The sequence below is a fragment of the Miniopterus natalensis genome, chromosome 11 (assembly GCF_054644295.1).
Source record: "Miniopterus natalensis isolate mMinNat1 chromosome 11, mMinNat1.hap1, whole genome shotgun sequence".
NCBI lineage: Eukaryota > Metazoa > Chordata > Mammalia > Chiroptera > Miniopteridae > Miniopterus > Miniopterus natalensis.
Window position 1 is genome coordinate 78,189,866 of NC_142091.1, and position 23,523 is coordinate 78,213,388.

The 23,523-nt window shown below is 48.6% G+C and overlaps 1 pseudogene; it reads right to left on the reverse strand.

Annotated features, from left to right (window-relative positions):
* Positions 1-1,134: 1,134 nt before the first annotated feature.
* On the reverse strand, positions 1,135-22,859 carry LOC148092139 (histone-lysine N-methyltransferase PRDM7-like; annotated as a pseudogene).
* Positions 22,860-23,523: the final 664 nt, after the last annotated feature.

The window sequence follows — 23,523 nt, forward strand, 5'->3', positions numbered from 1 at the left end:
AACTCTGTCTCCATTGGAACTAGTGACCTAACAGGGAAAATCTGTGGGGAAGGGCCTTGTGTGATTTCACAGTGTTCCTGGGTGTATGGACATTGTCTTGCAGTCACCGAGGTCCCTACTGCAAACTTCCCTGGTCCATGACCAACTCATCCTGTTGCGGGAGTGGCGAGTGCCTAATGGCTCTTAAATACTCCACCCATGCCTGCACAGTGTGGCAGTCTGCAGAGAGAGAGGGAGAGAGAGAGGGAGAGGGGGAGGGGGAGGGGGAGGGGGAGAGAGGGAGGGAGGGAGGGAGAGAGAGAGAGGGAGGGAGGGAGAGAGAGAGGGAGAGGGGGAGGGGGAGGGAGAGGGAGAGGGGGAGGGAGAGGGAGAGAGAGAGAGAGGGAGGGAGGGAGAGAGAGAGGGGGAGGGGGAGGGAGAGGGAGAGGGGGAGGGAGAGAGAGAGGGAGGGAGGGAGAGAGAGAGGGAGAGGGGGAGGGGGAGGGGGAGGGGGAGGGAAGGAGAGAGAGGGAGAGGGAGAGAGGGAGAGAGGGAGGGAGAGGGAGAGAGAGAGAGAGGGAGGGAGGGAGGGAGGGAGAGAGAGGGAACTCCATAGCTATGAAAAGATGCAGGGAGGAAAGAGACCACAGTTAACCTTGTCCTTCAAGCCACAGTGTTGAGGACGACTGGCTTTATTGTTTTCCTGCAAAGAGTTCGGCATTCACCACCTCCAGATACAGGTTATCAGTTGCCAATTTAAAGAGCTAGCCCAGCCCGGCCGGCATGGCTCTGTGGTTGAGCATCAACCTAGGATCCAGGAGATTGAGGTTTGATTCCTGGTCAGGGCACATGCCTCCCTTGAAGGCTTGATGCCCAGCAGGGGGCGTGCAGGAGGCAGTCGATCAATGACTCATCATTGATGTTTCTAGCTCTCTCTCCCTCTCCCTTCCTCTCTTTGAAGTCAATAAAAATATATTAAAAATAAAGAGCTAGCCCAGCGATGTTCCCTACAATGTCATTAGGGCACAGGTAAGAAGAGGAGGCTCCATTTCCTGTCCTAGAAAGTGATTCCTGTCTAACGGTTCCTGTCCAGTTTTTAACTGAGGGACAAATACAACAATGTTCCTGGAGCATAGAGACCAGCGAGAGTGTAGGTTAAACAGAGCAGTTGGGCGGGTGAGGCCTATTAAATCGTAACAACACATGGGTGATAGGATTATACGGCGAGAGTGTGGGTTCCAGGGTCACGGCTGCGAGCTGAATCCTTGGGGATCAACGTGGTGGGTCAGAGTGTGCTGCTTGTGGAGGAGGTGCTCAGAGGCTACGAAGCCTGATGGTCACCCTCGCTCAGTTTACGTGCCTCGGTTTCTCTCACAGGCTGTCTACAGCAACCCTGAGGACCAAAATGCTGGGCGACCAAACCTTATATGCACTCCCCAGACGGGTCAAAGTCTAGTTACAATTGTATTCTAGAGTCCCTATGAGGCCCTTGCACATCACGAGGGAGACTGTCAGTCACCTGAGAGTGTCTGCTTGCAGAGACTGGAGGGAAGACATGCCTCGTACCTTTGGTGCCAGTTCATCACTGCCAGGTGTTCATATTTATTTTAGTTTTACTCTTGCAGTTAGTCATTCTGTTTTTAGCTAGAACTACTTCCTCACCCCCCCCCCGATCCTGGACAAGAAGGGAAAGTAAAACAGCCCTTTCCCCGGACTGTTGGGAGCTGGTGACGTGTCCGGACATGGCCCATGTCACCTGAGGGTTTGAAGTCAAGGACTCAACCCTCCCCACAAGTTCCCATGAGGAGCGGAGATAAATAAATTACCACGGTCTGGGCTCACGCGGGAGGCAGGGAGTTTACTCTGAAAGTGTTTATGTAGCCTTGAAGGCGATACTTTGTATCACCCTCACCTCATTACCAATTGTCACTTACTATACAATAAAGGCATTGAAGCCATTTGGGGCTGCTCCTCGTCAGAGAGCAGTCTTCCTGATCCCATAACTTTGTCTCTTTCATTCCCATTGCTCGAACTCAGATTTGTTCGTTTCACAGGCTGTTTCTTGACACTGGCCTGGTGGCCAGAGGACATACGGTTTGAGCAATCAGAGTCTTTTGGTTCGTAGCCTTTTCCTGAGGCAGTATTTTTCACTGACAAAGGTTAATTTTCACATTAACCTGTTGTCTTTTGCATCTGGGATGGCACACCTAACACATGTCTTTGCAAAACAAAGTAATTTCCAGGCCCTCAATGCAATAGGGCAGAGACCAGGAATTTTCTCATTGTTATTGATATCTTGTTAACTGTTGACTGTTAACTATCCTGTAACCACCTATGTAAAAGAAGTATGTGTCTATCATTGTACCTTTTATCCAATCACAGAGGTTTCCCTGCTTTGCTTTCTCCTGCCTCCCTAATCTATCACCAATGGATTTCATGCATACCATTTAAAATAAACTCACAAAGTATCTTCACAGGTTTGAATGATTTCTGACATTATTACTTGGTGCAGTCATTAGGCTTCCAAAGATGCTCCCCCAAGACCACCCCTTTGACTCCGACCCGGTGCTAGGATCCAGGAAAGGGCCATTGAGCCTGCTGGTTCCCTGCCCATGTGGTGAAGTTGTGTGAGTGTCTCCTGGATCCTGGACCTTCCTTTGCTTTTGGTAGCGGGTCTGACTTTATTTGAGCTGTCTTAATTAAAAAAAAAAAAATTACTTTTATTGTTGGAAGTATTATATATATCCCCCCCTTTTCTCCCCGTGGGTCCCGTCCACCCGGCATCCGCGCCCCCCAGTCCTTCACCACACAGTTGCCTTGCGTCTATAGGTTATGCATATAAGGTCTTTGATTAATCTTCCCCCAGCCACTCCCCCACCCCCGCCTCCCCACTGAGATTCATCAGACTGTTCCCTGCTTCTGTTTCTCTGGATCTTTTTTCTTCTTCAGTCTATTTTGTTTATTAGATTCTTTTATACAATGTTCAGAAACCGCAAGCGACCTTCAGCAGAGACGCTCAGCAGCTGGGAAGGGAGCGAGCCCCGCGGTCGCCGTGGAGACGGGCGAGGGGCCTTGATTGGCTGAGCCGCCACTGGCCCCGCCCCGTCCGTTGAGAGCCTCCCCCGGGTTACAAAGAGGCCGAGATTTACCCGGGACTAAGGGGAAAGGAAGTCGCCAAGAACGGGAGTGGAAGCGGCCCGGGCGCCCTGGGAGCGGCAGTTCGCCCTCAGGTAACTCGGGCGGTGAGCCCCGCCCGCCAGAGGTCCTGTGCGGGTCGCGGCGGCCGGGAGGGAGGGCGCGCTGGAGCCCCCGTGACTGGCACCCTGGGCGCCTTGGGGACGCCGTGGAGCTCTTCTTGAGCAAATACTAGCAGCTGCTCCCTGCTTTCCTGTGGCGATCTGATGTTCAGCTGAAAACTGCGCGGCAAATCTCGTGACTCTCACGTGTCCACAGGAGCTCTTGCCTGGGCTTAAAGCTATAAAGTGCATTCACATTTGAAATTTTACTTCTCTTGAAGTTAATTGTGTAAAAATTGTATGCGCTGTATTAGGTATTTGTATGTGAATTCTGTATAGAAAGTGGTTTTTGTTCTTTGGATTTATCTTCTTTTAATTTTTGGAGATTACAATAAATATCTAAGACGATATTCCTGAATTTCTCAGCCTTCGTTTGATAATTTTTATATCTCCCTTCAATTTGCATTATTTTTTCATCCTAGATGCCTATTTCCATTTCTCTTACCTTCCTCTTCTAGGCACAATGCTGAAAAACTAGAGAGAGTGAATAAATTTTTATTTAGGGCTATGGGTTTTCAACATCTGAATTTGGACTTGGGCATAGGAGTTAACTAGTACCTATAATTTTTTATGTTAGGCAACTTTTTCTTCTTCTTTTGACTGGAAGGAGGTCAAGCATCCCTGAAGTCATGACTTTGTTAGATGCCATCATCTCCCTGAAGATTTTTCATTAGCACTTATGAAAATAATCATAATTTAAGAGCCACAAAAAAGGGGCACAAATACATTTGTAAAAGTCTTTCTTGGCTCAATTTCTTGCGTCATCTTTGTGGCTATATAATTTTGTACATCTCTCCCCTTGTTTCCAATAACCCTTTTCAATGTAGGAAAGTTCTTTTTTCATTAAGTAATAGGGTAGGAGTTTACTACTTTATGAAGGAGGCAATAGGAACGCACAGCCTCAGGATTTTGGAGTGTCTGAGTCAGAGGTGTAATGGAGGTTTGATTATAAAGTAAATAAGTAAATATACTGATTTTAATTGGTTTGTTAAATAAATACATAATAGACATCAGCACATATGAGGGAGTTAATGTGCAAAAAGAGACTTAAAATGGGAAGCAGTACCTTGAGAAATACAAACTATATCTAACCCTATACAAATAGAAAGCAACGAGAGAGGCGTACACCACTAATCTTATGTTGAGTATTACATTAACTTCAAATATAATATATCTGGTCCATCTTGACATTCCAAATTCAAGCCCATTTACTTGTCATTGTGTCTCAGCAAATACAAAAACAGAAGGCAGTTGTAAAATTCAGGCAGTAATCCAGATATAAATATCTAAATATGTTTAAAATGCATATTCTTGGGTATTACTCCAAATTCAGCTGAAGAATTTCTGGAGATAGGCCTTGGACATCTGCATTTCAAATAAATTTTGTTTGTATAAAACAAAAAGGAACAGGTAAAACCCTTAGGACAGTGGACCTGTTTTGCATGGGATCTGTTAGAAGCTGAAGCTTGCCCTAATAGCTGCCTATTTGGGCAAGTTTCTGTTCATTAGGTTGGCCTGCTAGGTCAAGCGGTCCTTTTGGAGGGTCTCTAATGCAGGCAAATGCCAGATGCTGTTTGTGAGTGGCTTTGAGCATCCTGTTTGGAGCTGTCAGCAACCCACAGCTTGAGGTCCCCTCTCTCAGGGCTGAGTGTGTTTTGGCAGGACCGAGATGCACACCTAAGTCTGCTTTTGCAAGGCCCAGGTTGAGAAGCAGATCAGGCAGAGACTCAAAGCACTCTGAGGTCTGCCTCTGCCTGCAGGCTGATAAACCTGATTCTCTTAATGAGCCTCCTGCTTTAGAAACTCCAGGGGGGGTAGGGCGAGAGGTTTTCTAGTAGGGTGGGGGCAATTCCTTCCTCCTCAGGCAAAACCTGCTGGAAAGGTCAGTGTCTGCCTCTGCAGTCTGGGGGAATGGCTCCGCACCGGAATCCAGAGGGGTGCCTTCGGCCTAGATTCTTCCCACACAGCTACGGTCCACTCTGCCCTCCCTCTGCTGGAGCCCAAGGTGAGTGGCTGCACACCAAACTTTGTGGGTTGGCTCTTGAAGAGGGGGCCTGTATTTCCAGCCATCTCTCCCTGCCAGAAATGCGGCTGCTTTTCAGGGCCAGATGTTATGTGGGCATCCGTCTCAGGTCTGGTGCTCTGGGCTGGGGAGCCCCACCAGGGGTTGAGGCCCCAGAGTCCTCAGTGGGAACCCCCCACAGCTGAGATCTCCCTCTGGACCTTCAGCTGCTGCCTGTGGGAGCCCAGCCAGCCCTCTCGTGCCTCCGCACTTCCTACACATCTCTATGCGATCTCCCCTTTTCTTCCTTGGTTATGGGGGCGCTGTCTAGCTCGTCTTCAGTTGCAGTTGGTTTTTCAGGATGGTTGTTGTGTAGTTTAGCTGTCATTCCAGTTTGGTCCCGGGAGAGTGGCAGGGTAGCTTCCACTCAGTCCTCTGTCACCTTTAATCCACCCAGGTTATCGTTCTCATGTAGTCTCTTTGTCAAAATAAAATATGCACATGAAACAAAATGGGACAGTGAGGAAAGAGCAGAAAATGAAAGGACGCCGCTGCCAGCCCTGCACTCCCCACTGCAGTGCCCCTGAGGACCTGCCAGCTCCTGCTCCTGCAGCAGAGGGTGGAGATTCTGAGGCCCGTCTCTCCCCACTCTCACCCCACAGTAGAAATATCATTATTTTGGTTTATTTCCTAGGGGTCATTGTTGTCATCAATCCCTTTAAAGAATGTGCACCTCGATAGGTGTATCTATATTTTGTCCTCCAGTACAGTAGCATCATGAGACCTCCCACCTCTTCAGGGAGGTGCCTGGGCTATGACTGCAGCCCCTGCCCCACTTTTCTGAGTCCTCTGTGGTTACAGACATGTTTTCTAATTGTCTTCCTTTTCTTCTTCCATCACCTGCTTTTCTTCATATCCTTAAGTCTTTCTAGTGTTTGAAGCGTCCCCGTTGAAGACTTGCTGCTTGCAGCCCTCCTCCCTGTCCCCATCCCAGGGATGTGTCCCCGAGCCAGGGGTGTGGAAATCCTCCCGACAGCCCCTGCAGTAGCTTCCCTGGGTCAGCTCCAGGGAGTCCCAAGTCACAGGTCTCGCCCTCTCTGTCCCGACACATGTCTTATGTCGGAGACCGTCTTCAGTTAATTTTATAGGAAAGGGCGTAAGTTGTTCTCAGGTTGTCTTTAATCTGCCCTCACATTGGACTAACGATTTGACAGGGACAGAATTCAGAGTTTAAAATACTTTTCCCACTAGAAACCTGAAAGCCCCATATCACTGCGGCAGCCAGTGTCCTTGATAAGTCACAAGTCGCTTGGACGTTTCCTTCTCTGCAGGTTACCTGCAATTCATTTATTGGAGCTTTTTAAGAGATTAAAGTTTCGGAGGTAACTTTGGTTCCTAACATCACGTAATTGCCAGGTACTTTTCACCATAACTTGGTATCTGTATATTCAGTTGTATGCTTAACCACCTTTGACTGTATATATATATTTTAATGTGTTTTTATTGATTTCACAGAGAGGGAGGGAGGGAGGGAAGGAGGGTGAGAGAGAAAAATCAGTGATGAGAGAAAGTTATTGATGGGCTGCCTCCTGCACACCCCCTCCTGGGGATCGAGTCCAAAACTCAGGCATGTGTCCTGACCGGGCATCAAACTGCAGACCTCCTGGTTCATGGGTTGACACTTGACCCCTGAGCCACACCGCCTGGGGTATTATCCTATATTTTGAGCCCTTTACCCAATTCTCCCTCTCCCACCCCCTTCTTCAGGTAACCACACTTGTGAGACCTATACCTATGAGTTGGATTGTTTTTGTCAGTTCAGTGGTTCCTTTTTTTGTTTTATATCCCATCCACCGTGAATGGCTGAAGCTGAAAAGGAGGGTTTTGTTTTGAGTTTTAAGTCCTAGGTAAGAGACCTTTTAATTCACCTTGGTGCTAAGCCTTTGAGTTAAAGTAAGACATCAAGGTCTCCTTTAAGCGCTGGGCAGTTTTTGGTCATCTTACTCCATAGTCTCTTTGATAATTTCTTCCCTCCATGTTCTCAGGTGTGTCTCTTGAGCACAGATGTTATGTGGATGTTGGAAATGCTGGACCAATCTTCCAAAATGGTTACCTTGTTTCTTAGGTCTTCTTTTTTTTGGTCATTGGACATGCTTTGAGGGTGTTTCTTAAACTCTGCCTTCCAATATTTTCTTTGGACAGTTCTATATTTTAAGAGAATTCCAGGCTCTGCCTTGGTTGTGGTGCATGGTGAGCCGGGCCCCATCCCCCCACATTGGGCTGTGGACGTTCCTTGTGTGCAGGATTCGCGGACCCACCCAGAAGCACCCCCAGAGCACATACCGGGAGGAGGGTCAGGGCACTGGCGTTAGCCAGGCAGGCACATAGGCGGGCAGCTTCCTGGAGACACTACTGCAGGCTCCAGAATGTGTCTTCCCTCAGAGGTAAGGCAGCAAAGCCTTGTGTCTCGGGCAACACTATCCACAGGCTATGTGAGGAGTCTCACCTGGTTTACAGACTCCCACCCAGCTGGTGCCCATAAAGCCCTTTGCTTACCTGTTTCTGGAAACCACAGCTTTCCCCAGCCAGCATCTCCCAAAAAGAAGAGGGTGGTTTTCCATCAGACAAATGAAGATCCAGAAACATGAGGGCAGACAGGACATCTGGATGGTGCTCAGGCCTCTTCCCTGAGATTGTCCTGGGATTTTCCTGCAGCCTCTTTCTGGCATTTTCTTTCCCCAGATAAAGGCTGTCAGAGTTTCCGAGCAGCATAAAGATCCTGGATTCATATCGAGATTGTAGTCTTAAAGGGGCTTGGGAGGGCCATGGGTATCCTGGCTGCTGTGGACTGGCCCTGGGGCCAGGACAACAGTCCAGAAGGCTGCAGACAGGAGGAACCGAGGAGTGTGGCGAAGAATTTCCACCCCTGCCCTGTCTACCTTTCCCAGCCCTGCGACTGCTGTGGATCTGAGCAAGCCCCTGCCATCCAGCCAAGTGAGGCTTTCCTAGGAGGTAGTGTGGGCTTCCTTCCTAACTCCTGGAGTGAATCAGGTGGCCAAAGATGAACACAGGACGTGAGGTCTCGAAGCTGGACGTCGGTGGAATGGGAACTGGGGGCTGTGTGCTGCGGGGCAGGGTTGTGTGTGGGGGGGGAGTCAGGCAGAAGGCACCTGCCTGTGTAATGCTGTGTTGGTTTTCCAGGCACAGTGGGCTGGCAGCCAGGCTTGCAGCGATGCCTTCTCGGGGGCCAGGATGCTCCTTGAGCTTTCAGGGGGAAGCCTGGGCTGAGCTACCTCTCAGAGCCAGGCTGGTGTCCTGGGGAAGCAGGTGTGGACATTTGGCCATTCAACACAGGTTACAGAGCTTTATCCTGATAAAAAGGGGAGATTTCCTGAGTTCCCTGGGGGGTTCTGCTGAGAAGCCCTGTGGGCTCTCTGGCCCATGCCATGTTTGGAAGTTGCCTCGGGACCTCTAATGCCATGGTGTTCTTCCCGCGGTGAAAGTGCTTCTGTCTGCTTATTAGAATGCTTTCTCCCATCTCTAGGTCAACTGAGATGTCTTTGAGTTGCAGCTTCCCCATGATGATTTCCTTTCTCTTCCAAAGTCATTTCTGAGGGGTTTTGTTTTCTATCGGGCAATTTCATTGTTTGCCTAAGTCCTCATTTCATCATCTTCCATGGCACTCTCCCAGGCTGAAGATCTAGGCCTGGGCTTCGGGGCTGGTGAAGCTGTCAGGTCTGCGGTCCCATGTGGGCTCGTGGGGGAGGGTGAGGGTTAGGGTTAGGGTTAGGGTTAGGGCTAGGGCTAGGGCTAGGGCTAGGGCTAGGGCTAGGGCTAGGGGTTAGGGGTTAGGGTCAGGGTCAGGGTCGGGTCAGGGTCAGGGTCGGGGTCGGGGTCAGGGTCAGGGTTAGGGTTTTAGGGTTAGGGTTGTTAGGGTTAGGGTTCGGGTTAGGGTTAGGGTTAGGGTTTTAGGGTTAGGGTTAGGGTTTTAGGGTTAGGGTTAGGGGTTAGGGTTGGGGTTGGGGTTAGGGTTAGGGTTAGGGTTTTAGGGTTAGGGTTAGGGTTAGTGTCAGGGTTAGGGGTAGGGTCAGGGTCAGGGTTTAGGGTTAGGGTAAGGGTCAGTGTCAGGGTTTTGGATTAGGGTTAGGGCTAGGGCTGGAGCTAGGGTCAGGGTCAGGTCAGGGTCAAGGTCAGGGTTAGAGTTAGGGTTAGGGCTAAGGCTAGGGCTGGGGCCTAGGGCCTAGGGCCTAGGGGCTAGGGCTGGGACTGGGGCTGTTAGGGTTGGGGCTGTTAGGGTTGGGGTTAGGGTTAGGGCTAGTGCTAGGGCTAGGGCTAGGCTTAGACTTAGGCTAGAATTAGGTTTAGTGCTAGGGTTAGTGAGAGGGCTAGATTTAGGGCTAGTGCTAAGGTTAGGTTTAAGGCTATGGTTAGGCTTAGGGTTATTGTAAGGGCTAGGGTTAGTATTAGGGGTAGAACTAGGGCAATGGATAGACTATGGCTAAGGTTAGGATTAGTGGTAGTGTTACAGTTAGGCTTAGGGCTATGGTAAGGTTTAGTGTTAAAGCTAGGGTTAGGGTTAGAATTAGGTTTAGTTCTAGGGTTAGTGAGAGGGATAGCTTTAGGGCTAAGGTTAAGCCTCTGGTTAGTTTTAAGGCTAGGATTAGGGTTAGGGTTAGGGTTAGGATTAGTGGTAGGTTTAGCGTTAGAGTTTGATCTAGGGTTAGGTTTAAATCTAGAACTTTGTTAGTGATAGGGTTATGTTTAGAAATAGGATTAGGGTTAGGGTTAGGAATAGGATTATGGCTAGAGTTAAGGTTAGGGTTAGTGCTAAGTTTAGGGTTAGTGTTGGGGTTAAGGCTAGTATTAGGGTTAATGCTAGTGTTAGAGTTAGGTCTCTGGTTATCGTTAGGGTTAGTGCTAGGGTTGGGGTTAGGGTTAAGGATAGGGCTAGGGCTAGGGTTAGGATTAGGATTAAGGTTGGGGCTGGGTTAAGTTTAAGGCTAGGGCTTTGGTTAGGGTTAGGGTTACATTTAGGGGGAGGGTTAGAGTTAGGGCTTAGATTATGGTTAGGGCTAGTGTTAGGGTTAGGTTTGTGGTTATCATTAGGGTTAGTGCTAGGGTTAGGGCTATGACTAGGGTAAGGGTTAGGGATAGGGTTGTGGCTAGGTTTAGGTCCAGCGTTAGGGTTAGAGTTAGGGTTTGGGCTAAGGTTAGGGTTAGGTTTATGTCTAGGGGTAAGTCTAGGTTTAGGGATAGTGTTTAGGCTAATGTTAGGTTTAGTGTTAGGATGAAAGTTTGCTTTAGGTTTTGTGTTAGGGTTCCATGTCAGGGTCCGTTAGCAGCTGATGGTTACCGTAATAGCTGCCTATTGGCGTTTGTTTCTAATCATTAGGTTGGCCTGCTAGGACAAGCTGTCCTTGTGGAGGGTCTCTAATGCAAGCCAATGCCAGACACTGTTTGTGAGTGGCGTTGAGTAACCTGTTTAAAGCTATCAGCAGCCCACAGCTTGAGGTGCCCTCTGTTGGAGCTGAGTGTGTTCGAACAGGTCTGAGATGCACACCAAAGTCTGCTTTTGCAAGCCCCTGTCCAGAAGCAGATCAGGCAAAGACTCAAAGCACTCTGAGGTCTGCCTCTGCCTGCAGGCTGGTTAATCTGATTCTCTTAATGAGCCTCAGGCTGTAGAAACTCCAGGGGGGTAGGGCAAGAGGTTTTCTTGCAGGGTGGGGCAATGGCTTTTTCCTCAGGCAAAAGCTGCTGGGTAAGCAAATGCCTGCCTCTGCAGTCTGGGGGAATGACTGGGCCCAAGAATCCAGAGGCCTGCCCTTTGAGCTCCATGTCCAGGGCCCTCAGCCCTAGGTTCTCACACAGCTCTAGTCCACTCTGCCCTCCCACTGCTGGAGCCCAAGGTGAGTGGCTGCACATGAAACTTTGTGCATTGGCTCTTTAAGAGGGGGGTCTGCATTTCCAGCCATCTCTCCCTGGTAGATTGAAACCAGGGTGCTTTTCAGGGCCAGATGTTATGTGGGCACCTGTCTCAGGTCTGGTGCTCTGGGCTGGGGAGCCCTGTCAGGGGTTTAGGCCCCAGAGTCCTCAGTGGGAACCCCCCACAGCTGAGAACTCCCTCTGGACCTTCAGCTGCTGCCTGTGGGAGCCCAGCCAGCCCTCTCGTGCCTCCGCACTTCCTACACATCTCTATGCGATCTCCCCTTTTCTTCCTTGGTTATGGGGGCGCTGTCTAGCTCGTCTTCAGTTGCAGTTGGTTTTTCAGGATGGTTGTTGTGTAGTTTAGCTCTCATTCCAGTTTGGTCCTGGGAGAGTGGCAGGGTAGCTTCCACTCAGTCCTCCCCCACTCTTAATGTGCCCAGGTTATCATTCTCATGTCTTTTATCTGTCAAAATAAAATATGCACATGAAACAAAATAGGACAGTGAGGAAAGAGCAGAAAATGAAAGGACGCCACTGCCAGCCCTGCACTCCCCACTGCAGTGCCCCTGAGGACCTGCCAGCTCCTGCCCTGCAGCAGAGGGTGGAGGTTCTGAGACCCGCCTCCCCCCACTCTCACCCCACAGTAGAAATATCATTATCTGGGTTTATTTCCTAGGGGTTATTGCCGTCATCAGTCCCTTTAAAGAATGTGCATTGCGATAGGTGTATCTGTATTGTCCTCCAGTACAATAGCATCGTGAGACCTCCCACCTCTTCAAGGAAGGTGCCTGGGCTATGACTGTGGCCCCTCCCCCACATTTCTGAGTCTTCTGTGGTTACAGACATGCTTTCTTGGGTTTTCTAATTGTCTTCCTTTTATTCTTCCATCGCCTGCTTTTTTTCACATCCTTTAGTCTTTCTAGTGTTTGAAGTGTCCCCAGTGAAGACTTGCTGCTTGTAGCCCTCCTCCCTGTCCCCATCTCAGGGATGTGTCCCTGAGGCAGGGGTGAGGCCGTCCTCCTGACAGCCCCTGCAGTAGCTTCCCTGGGTCGGCTCCAGGGTGTCCCGAGTCACAGGTCTCACCCTCTCTGTCCTGACACCCCTATTATGTCCGAGACTGTCTTCAGTTAACTTGACAGTAAAGGGTGAATGAAAAATAAATTTCCTCATAAATTGTTCTCAGGTTGTCTTTCATCTGCCCTCACATTTGACTAACGATTTGACAGGGACAGAATTCAGAGTTTAAAATACTTTTCCCACTAGAAACCTGAAGGCCTCGTATCACTGCGTCAGCCAGGGTCCTTGCTAAGTCATAAGTTGCTCGGACATTTCCTTTTCTGCAGGTCACCTGCGATTCCTTTATTGGCGCTTTTGAAAAGGTTAAAGTTATGCAGGTAACTGGTTACTAACATCACATAATTGGCAGGTACAGTTCATCATAATTTGGTGTCTGTATACTGAGTTGTGTGCTTAACCTTTGTATATATATATTTTAGTATGTTTTTATTGATTTCAGAGAGAGGAAGGGAGAGGGAGAGAGGGGGGAAAGGGGGAGAGAGAAACATCAATGATGAGAGAAAGTCATTGATGGGCTGCCTCCTGCATGCCTCTTACTGGGGATCGAGCCCTAAACCCAGGCATGTGCCCTGACCTGGCATTGAAACTCCGACCTCCTGGTTCATAGGTTGATGCTCAACCATGGAGTCACCCCACCTGAGCCGTTACGCTGTATTTTGAGCCCTTTACCCAATTCTCCCTCCTCTACCCCCATTGCCAGGTAACCACCCTTTTGGGACCTGTCCCTATGAGTTGGATTGTTTTGTTAGTTCACTGGTTACTCTTTTTGTTTTATACTCCATCTGCCGTGAATGGCTGAAGCTGAAAAGGAGGGTTTTGTTTTGAGTTTTAAGTCCTAGGTAAGAGTCTTTCTAATTCACCTTGGTGCTAAGCCTTTGAGTTTAAATACAATATCAAGGTCTCCTTTAAGCCCTGGGCATTGTTTGGTCATCTTACTCAATAGTCTCTTTGATGATCTCTTCCTTCCATGCTCTCAGGTCTCTCTCTCGAGCACAGATGTGATGTGGATGTTGGAAATCCTGGACCAGTCTTCCAAAATGGTTACCTTGTTTCTTAGGTCTTCTTTTCTTTGTTATTGGACATGCTTTCGAGGGTGTTTCTTAAACTCTGTCTTCCAATATTGTATTTCGACAGATATATTTTAAGAGAATTCCTAGCTTTGCCTTGGTTGTGCTGAATGTGAGCCGGGCACCATCCCCCCCACATTGGGCTGTGGATGTTCCTTGTGTGCAGGATTCGTGTACCCACCCAGCAGCAGCCCCCAGAGCACATACCAGGAGGAGGGTCCAGGCACCGGTGTTAGCCAGGCAGGCAGACAGGTGGGCAGCTTCCTGGTGACACAGCCCCCACTGCAGGCTCCAGAATTTGCCTTCCATCAGAGGTAAGGCAGCAACGCCTTGTGGCTCAGGCAACACTATCCACAGGCTATGGGGGGAGTCTTACCTGGTTTACTGATGCCCACCAAGACAGTGCCAAGAAAGTCCTTTGCTTACCTGTTTCTGGAAATCACAACAGTCCCCAGCCAGCATCTCCCAAAAAGAAGAGGATGTTTTTTCCCTCAGACAAACATCCCGAATCGTGAGGGCAGACAGGATATCTGTGCCAAGGATGGTGGTGCTCAGGCCTTTTCCTGAGATTGTCCTGGGATTTTCCTGCAGCCTCTTTCTGGCCTTTTCTTTCCCCAGATAAAGGCTGTCAGAGTTTCTGAGCAGCATAAAGATCCTGGATTCATATCCAGATTGTAGTCTTAAAGGGCCTTGGGAGGGCCATGGGGATCCTGGGTGCTGTGGACTGGCTGTGTGTGGGGCCAGAGCAACAGTCCAGCAGCATCCAGAGCAACAGTCCAGGAGCATGCAGACAGGGGGAACCAAGGAGTGTGGCGAGGGATTTCCACACCTGCCCCCTCTACCTTTCCCAGCTCTAGCCCCTGCCATCCAGCCAGGTGAGGCTTTCCTAGGAGGTAGTGTGGGCTTCCTTCCTAACTCCTGGAGTGAATCAGCTAGCCAAAGATGAACACAGGACTTGAGGCCTCGAGGCTGGACGTCAATGGAATGGGAGCTGGGGGTTGTGCAGTGGGGAGCAGGGTTGTTCAGGGGGGAGGGGGAGTCAGGCAGCGGGCACCTGCCTGAGTAATGCTGTGTGGGTTTCCAGGCACAGTGGGCTGACAGCCAGGCTTGCAGCGATGCCTTCTGGGGGGCCAGGATGCTCCTTGAGCTTTCAGGGGGAAGCCTGGGCTGAGCCACCTCTCAGAGCCAGGCCAGTGCCCTAGGGAAGCAGGTGTGGCCATTCGTCCATTCAACACAAGTGACAGCTTTATCCTGATGAAAACGGGAGATTTCCTGAGTTCCCTGGGTTGTTCTGCTGAGAAGTGCTGTGGGGGCTCTGGCCCATGCCATGTTTGGAAGGTCCTCGGGAACTCTAATGCTGCGGTCATAGGCCATGGTGTTCTTCCCGCGGTGAATCTGCTTCTGTCTCATTAGGATGCTTTCGTCTGTCTCCAGGTGGGCCAAGGATGCCTTTGAGTTGCAACTTCCCGTTGATGCCTTCCTTTCTTTTCCAGAGTCATTCCCATCTCAAGGTGGGAGGAGTTTTCTACCTGGCAATTTCCTCGTTCACCTCAGTCATTTCATTTTCTCCACGGCGCTCGCCCAGTCTGAGCATCGAGGGCGGGGCTTCCGGGTGGTGAAGCTGTCAGGTCTGTGGTTGCAGGCCCTCTTCCCTGGGAAGGGGGTGGTGGCCTCGGCGCCCCGGGCGCCCTCTGTGCCCTGAGCCATTGGTGCTGACCGTGGGGGAGGATGCGGTTGGCATTGTGGTCACAGCGGCTCCTGTAACTTGGGGGACTTTGTGGGCCACAGGCCATGTCCTAGGGCCCCCGCCGGTGCATCATCTTCCGTGACGCACACCCATCGGTTGATTCTTATATGTGCCCTGGCGGGGATCGAACCCGCAACCTTGTCCTAGTCTGGAGGGCCCTCTAACCAACCGCGGTATTCTGCCGGGATGCCAATGACACGCCAACCCCTCTGTCATCGCAGCCTAGTTAACGTCTCCTTGCGGTGGAAGTGACCTTTAAACCCTCTTGCCCTGGCAGCCACTGGGACATGTCCTGAGGCTGAAATGAGGTTTATTCAGTGGGCTCGATGTGGGCTGCGCCATAGCACATCCGGCAGTTTCCCGGGGTCTGTAGGAAAATCCCCTATAGTCAGTAAGGTGAATCATCATTAAACGAGGGTCCTGTTCCTACGAGGTGCCCTCCCCATTTCACAATCACGGTTAACAGAGGGTGATCCACATCTCTGCCCCCAACAATATCACGCCAACGTGACGTCTTAGCCCACGTGATGTTGCTTGGTGCCCGGCCTGACGTCGCATCTTTGGGGCCCAGAGGCTGGACACCCAGGTTCCTGATGGAGCTGGCTGCGGACTGGCTGCCTTCATGGGCCTCGGCCTCTGTCCGTGAAGTGGAGACGGAGTTGGGGAGCCCCTCGGCCAACAGCATTCCCTGCGCGTTTCACCCAGGAGGCCCCGGTCAGATTCAGTTCCCGGGATCATGATCCTTGGGGCGCAGAGGGTGTAGCGCCTTTGTTCTGCTCCCTCTGCGCCCTGGCCACGGTCACTTTAGAGACATTCCAAGCGTGTTTCTCTGCTGCCCTCTCCTGGGCACCTTGGGAATAACACCCGGGCGCAGGCGCTCAGGAAAAGCGGCCGGGTAGAGGGCATCACCTGCATGTTGAATGCTGCCATCTCGTGGGCACCTTGGGAATAACACCCGGGCGCAGGTGATCAGGCAAACCTGGGGGTAGAGCGGATTATTTGTGAATGTTGAACTCCATTTGCGGGTCATGTTGTTGAAGTTTCTTACATCACATTGAGGTTTTAGTGGCCGTCTGTTGGTTCTGAAAGAGGTAGGCTCTGCCCCTGAATGAGAGGTGTGTTAAATCTATTACGATTATAAATTTGTCTGTTTTCCCTTGTAAGTCTTTTTTATATTCTTTGAGTGTGTTATTAAGTTCAGAAGTTTTTACCCATTCTGAAACAAGCAGCTTTAGAACAACTCACTTTATTTTTCCCTTGAAAATATGTTTCCGTACCTTATACCTTCTGTTATCCAAAGCATACGCTTTCTTCCCAATTAAAATTCGTAACTCTTTAAAACCTTTTACTTTTAGTGACCCCTCTAAAGTAAGCAATTACTACTCTTTAGATTGAGTTTTATGAACACATTTCAAACATACTCTCAGTTTCAAAAAGCACACCTCCCACAAATTATAAGACATTAAATCAACAGCTTGAAATTTAAAAAGGAATAGTTGAAATAAGTTAAATTGATTTACATAGATTGCTAAGGTTCTCCTTTTTCTTTTCCTTTTTCTTTCCTTTCAAAAAGGCTCACCTCCCAGAAACTTGTATTTTATTTCAGTATTTTAAAAGATTATCTAGATAAGAGTTTTTGACCAGGTATTTGCATTTGAAAGGTCCAAGGACTGGGTTTCATAAAGCCAATTATCTATGTGAATCTGAGGAACCAAGGAGGTTTTGGGGAGGTAAAAAGATTTGGTGGGCTTGGATATTTTGGAGTCACACCTGTGGCCCTATAAAGACTAATTGTAAAATAAGGACAGTCACTCTTAAAAACTTAAGGATTGGGTAATATTGGCAAAAGACTAACAAATTCATTCATCCATTCTTTGAAATGGGCTAGTGCTAGGGTGAGGGCGAGGGCGAGGGCGAGGGCTAGGTTTAGAGCTAGGGTTAGGCTTAGGGTTGTTAGCGTTAGGGCTAGGGTTCCTTCAGCCTGCATGGGGATTCAACTGTCGATGGTGACCACACGATATTTTTCTGACTCATAATCTATATGTCTGAGTCCATTTGTCCAGTCAGAGCAGGAGTCTCACAGGGAGGAGCCGCTCCTTTGTGTCTGTACCACCTTGCTCCCACTCACGGTCTGATCCTCAAACAGGAGCTCCCTGTTCATACAAACTCCACTCAGTGCACAGAGCTAACCATATTATGCCCACCCATGATCTAGCATGTAGAAGGTGGGCTCCCACCAAACCACAGGGGGGATGTGTGAAGCCAGAGGACAGGGGTATCCACTGTTGGCTGCATCTTCATCTTCTGTGATCTGGCCCTCATAAGGGCCAAAGTGCAGACCCACCTGCAGATCTGATTCCTCTTTCCACACTCCAAGCACAGCCTCGGGGATGCTTCACAGTCTGATTTTCAACCCAGGGGGCAGAGTGAAGGCTGAGTGGTTGGGGTGCCCCTTGTCCACTGCACTGTCTTTTACAAATATAGGGGGCCCATGCACAGCACAGCTGTCAATGAAGAAGTTCTGACGCTTCTCACAATCTGGAAGCAAGAGGAACAGGGATCAGGAAAGGTGTAGTGCATGTTCCTGGACGTAAAGAGTTTCAGAGAGAACCCAGGCACTCACATAATTGAGCCTCAATCCTGTACTCCAGGTCACTAGAGGAAAGGAATGATTTGGGCACCCAATGACCAGATGAAATTATTGTATCAAGATATAACATGCTTCTTGGTGAGGGTCACTTACAGAGGTAGTCGCCGTCCTGGGTGTTCGCTGACCTCTTGGTACATGTGGCCCTTTCTTTCTTGTAAGCTGTACATCTTCACTTCCATCCCCTTCCTCCTGAATTCTAAGTTGGAGAAGAGCAGGTGAGAGAGGGTGGTGGGGTGTGGAGTGTTGGTCCCTGTTTTGTCAGAAAACACACAATCTCCTCCCATTAAATTATTACCTGTTCTGCCCAGCCAGGTGTGGCTCAGCAGTTGAGCGTCGACCTAGGATCCAGGCGATCAGGGTTCGATTCCCGGTCAGGGCACATGCCCAGGTTGCGGGCTACAGCCAATCAATGACTCTCTCATCATGGATGTTTCTATCTCTCTCCCTCTCCTTTCCTCTCTCTGAAATCAATAAAGATATATTTTTAAAAAATTATTACCTGTTCTTCTATATACTCTTGGTATTTTCCTCTGTTAAGTAAGAGAGACTAAGGCTCCACAAAGACTACCAAAGACGGATTCAATTTTAGTTTCTAGATTTTTCCCATTATCAGGGAAAATCTTTCCCAATCTTTACTCATTCATAAAATATTTATTGAGGGCACATTATGGGTTAGGTATTGAGTAAAGGCTTGGGCGTACAACACCAAGAAAGTATGGTTGCTATTATCACAGATGGATTTATTGGAAAACTTGCATGTGTCAGTTACTTTAAATATAATGTAATGCTCTCAAACAATATATGAGTTATGTATCCTTATGTTCCCTTTACACATGAGCATTCAGGAGCTCAGGGTTTATAAGATTTGCCCAAAGTTCCAGTGCTACCTTCTGTCTCAGCTTAGTCCAGCTTCAATCCAGGCCTCTGCAGTCTACCCCACATACATAAGCCATACTTATCAGCCTTTCTAGAGGACTTAGTGGAACTGAAACCTCCAAATTATTTTCTCTTACCCAATTTTGGTCTAGAGTGCTGTCCAGAGGTACTTGCTTCCCCAGGAGGGGACACTGGTTTCTGGGCCGGCTATGAACCACTTGTGGTCAGCAGATTTGCTGTTCCTGACAATTCCTTCAAACTGGAATCATTACTTAATGGTGCCCTGGACATTGCCTGCAATGTAAAAGTCACACGTTAAAAGACAACATTCATTTCTTAATGCTTTAAGACTTATGATATATTTTACATGCATGACTTTAATCAATACTTCAACAACCCTTGGAAATACCTGGGAAGTATGAATATTAGAGGGAAAAGAAAGGGCCATGTGGGTAGTGAATCCAAGATTGGAACCCATGCCTTAAGGCTCTTTCCTTTCAGTTTTCTCTATAGTAGTGAAAGTGAGGGGTACTGGGGAGAGAAAAAAGAAATAGTTGGCAGAAACATATCTAAACAATACAGAAATTGGTGTTGAAATTTGCAAATTGTTGTATCTTGGAAAGAATATTTGTGATTAGTTTAGCTGGCTCCCATCAATTATGTTTGAGTAAGGTTGTATCACTAGCTAGTTCTCTTCAGTTTCCTGATCGATAACATGTGAATCCTTTTTTTCTTTTTCTTTTTTAAAATATATCTTTATTGATTTCAGAGAGGAAAGGAGAGGGAGAGAGAGATAGAAACATCAATGATGAGAGAGTCATTGATCGAGCCTGCAACCCGGGCATGTGCCCTGACCGGGAATCGAACCCTGATCGCCTGGATCCTAGGTCGACGCTCAACCACTGAGCCATGCCCGGCTGGGCGCATGCTAATTCTTAATGTTATAGTGAACATGAAATATAATGATGTCCACACCAAAGTGTTTTGTGAGCTATTTAATACTGACTGTGAGATTACAGTCTTCTTATCAGTTTACCCCTCAGCCATCTCCATATTTGAAATTGCACATTAATTATCTTTAGTATTCATTGACCTTCCTCTAGTTTAATTTGTAAATATGAAATCATTCATTCAGCAAACATTCAGGGGACCCTCAGGGACCCTGAGCTGAGCCTGGGACTTCTAGAAGAATCAGCCTCTCAAAGAGCTCACAATGCAGAGCCAGGCAGGCTGAACAAATGGTTCCAAACAAGATGAGAGTGGCCTAATTAGAGGTCAGAGAAAGAAGCTGGTACTTCCTCCTACAGGAGTGGACCTTTGAAATCAGTTCCAGATGGATAAGTTTCTATTGAATAGTGTGTAACATAGATGAAGTCCTTAAGTCACGTTATTATTTATTTTTTGTTCCTCAGTCATCAAACCTGAAGCTTTTCAGGGATGGGAGATGCTTTCTTTTATTAGAGTGGGAGGCTCTGATACTGGGGATCCTGTGCCCTTCTTCATCTGGGACCACCCACTGTACAAACTGCCTATATGTCAGTGAGCTTCTGTTAGTTAGAGGGTCTTAGTGCATCTCTCACTGAAGCATAGCAGAAAAGAGCTGAGTTTGGAATCACCAGTCAGATGAATGATGTAGTGATACATGAATAAGACAGGGTAAAATGTGTAGAACTATGACTGGTTTAATGAGCTTGTAAGTGGTTTAGAGAAGAGGCTGTGGATTATATTGCACTACCACTGATACTGTGATCTCAGAAAAATCAAACATTTCTATATGTCTGAAACCTTGGTTTCCTCATCAGAAACGGTGATCGTTATAGTACCTAGCTCATCGGAGTGGGGTAAGGTTTAAGTGAGTTTATTCATGTTGAATTCTTAAAGTCTGAAACATTGTGAAAATAAAGTGAGTGGTAGCTACTCTTGTTGCTGTTGTCATGAACTATTAAGATGATAATATCAGACATTGTGTTGAAGAGATCAGCAGAGGAAGGCAGCGGTTCCTAGGATACTCTCTGCATTTTCCTACTCTTACCTGAATTGCACCCATGAGTAAGATTTTCTTGTCAACAGGATTTGGGAAATACACACCTTCTGGTATTTACTCTGTTCTACTCTGAAGGCCACCCAAGAAGGTTTGACTAAAAGATGACGAGAAATCAGTGTTTTGGTTGGTAATTTTTTCCAAAATCTGGAGATTCTTATGAGAGACAGAGAATTCTAAATCAGAGAGTAATACAAAGATAGTCCAAGGATAACTGGAAAATGTTTTCTGAGGTTTCATTAAGGCCTATGATTCTATTGGGGACATCATTTATTTTAGAATGTTAAAAAAAAAAAAAAAAAAAGACAAAGCATCATCTCTGCTTCCTCCTATGTTTATAAGTTATCTATTACATTTATGTAAAAAATTAGCCTATTCATGACAGAAATGTAATAAAAGCCACATAACCATTCACAAACTCTGTTTCTCCTTTCTGTCTTCTTGATTCACGCTGGCCTTGTCCAGTCCAATGGCACCGTGACTACTTTGCCTCATTCCTTTCTTGTCCTTCCACCTTTGCATGTACTGGCTGTCCACTCCCTTTGTTAATCATTAGATTCTGGTAAGCATCACACAGTCTTAGGAACAAAGACTCAGGGCTGTTGGCCATAGATACAGAGTTTTGGGTAAGTTAGAGATAACATCTTGACTTCAGGTGTTTAAACCCCAGACCCGTGAAAGCGGGACGACCCTACTGACCACACTTTCATGAAAGTTGACAGAATGATGCCATGGCAAACATCAAGGCCTGATTAAGTGATGAACTACTCTCTACCCAGGCCCACAGCCCAACCCCCTTAATCACCATGATTATTAATTTTTCTCACATGTCCCTATGCAAGCTAATAGGCAGCCAGGTCTTCCTCCTCTGTGATGACAGCTGTTCTGAATTAGTTAGTTCTTACTCACTTTTGTATTTTATATACTTAATGCTTATTAATTATCTATAAATATATATTTATTCTTTCTTTCTTTTATTTTTTCCATCACCATTTATCCCCCCTATACCCTCTTGCACCTCCACGCTGTGTCTATTATTATTGTTGTTTTTTAATCCTCACCTGGGGATATTATTTCCATTGCTTTTCAGAGAGAGTGGAAAGGAGACAGAGAGAAACATCTATGTGGGAGGGACACATTGATTGGTTGCCTCCTGCACGCACCCTGACTGGGGCCTGCGATCAAGCCTGGAAGCAAGGTACCTGCCCTTGGCTGGAATCAAACCTGGGACCCTTCAGTCCATGGCTGATGCTCTAACCACTGAGCAAATGGTCAGGGTTATTATTATTGTTTTTTAACCTTCAACCAAGGATATGTTTTTATTTATTTTAGAGAGAGAGGAAGGAGGGGGGGAGAGAGAGAAACACTGATATGAGAAACATTGATCAGCATGCACCCCTATTGGGGATCGAACACAAAACCTAGGTTTGTGCCCTGACCCAGAATCGAACCTGCAATCTTTTTGGTGTAGGGAAGGATGCTCCAACTGACTGGCCCACCCAGCCAGGGCTATCTATTTATTTTTATTTTGAGAGTATGTTTATTAAAGATGGGCACAGTGAAACAAGGAAGGGCTTAGGACAGAAGAAGCAGGAGGAGAGCCTAGTCTGGGCTGCTTTGGCTCATTGTTATAGGAAAGCAATCAGCCTAGGCGGGGCTGCTTTGGCCCATTGTCAATTCACAGAGAAAGGGCCTTGGAGACAGGTTCAGGGGGTTATCCAGGAACAAGCTGCTGATGCTCATGCAAACCTCCTGGGGTCCTTTAGTGTTTAGGAGACGTAGGCTGTGGGGGAAGAAGGGGGGGGCAGAAAGGCGTGGGTGTGCTTTCAACATATATAACTATATATTGGAATGGGGACCTCTGTAATAGTGTCGACAATAAAAACATATAATTCTTTTACACATTTAAAGAGTTTATATGAATAGCCCCTTACTGTATAACAGTTTTGCATCTTGCTTGTTTGCTGAACAAGCAAACACAGTTCACTTGGTAACTCCTGAGATGCAGCCTGACCTAAACCCAGGTCCATTCCTGGAGGGCACCTCTGAGTTCTCCAGGCCCCTCACCTTGCTGCCTCGGGGTCCTCTCCTCACCACAGTCCTCAGGGTCCTCCGCCTGGGGTTTGGTGGCCTGCCTGCGGTGACACATGACAGCTGGTCGAGGGGCTCTGAGACCGGGAAGGAAACAAAACCTTGGTCCTGAAAGTGAAGAGGTTGAAGGAGGAACAAAGGCCACCAAGCCGGTGGGGATGGGATGCGATGGGGGGGGAGGGGAGGGGGTGGGACGGAGAGTCCAGAACCAGGTGCTGAGAGCTCTGCGCGGCCAGCGCGAGCCCTGCACTGACGCAGGAGCAGCATCCCCGGGACTGGTGCCCACCCGGGAGGGCGCTGCAGGCAGAGCGCCTGAGGAGAGACAGCCCCGTGCGCCGTGTCCCGGGTCCCCCGGCCCAGCACCGCCGTCCCCTAGGCTGGAGGCCCCTCGTGGCTCCTCTTCACGTTCCCGCACCGCGTTCTGCCGTCTCCCACCTGTGCCCGCTCTTCCCGGGGGAAGTAGACGGAAATGTCTCTGAGAGCGGCTCTGGCCTGGAGACGATAATAGATTCCGTCGACAACTCACTCCTGCGGGAGAACTCGCAGCGGGGCCTTCGCTCCGCCTCGCGCGGGGAGCAGCCAGGCCTCTGTGGCCTCTGCGGGGCCGGGACCAAGCGCTCTGCCCCCCGCCCCGCCCGTCGCGTCCCGGCTCCTGAGCCGCTCCGGCGCTCGTGCCCCCGCCGTGACCTGACCCGGCCCTGACCCCTGGGGGGCTCTCCCGGCCTCCGCGCTGCCCATGCGCAGAGAGGGGCACCCAGCCCTGCTCCCCGGC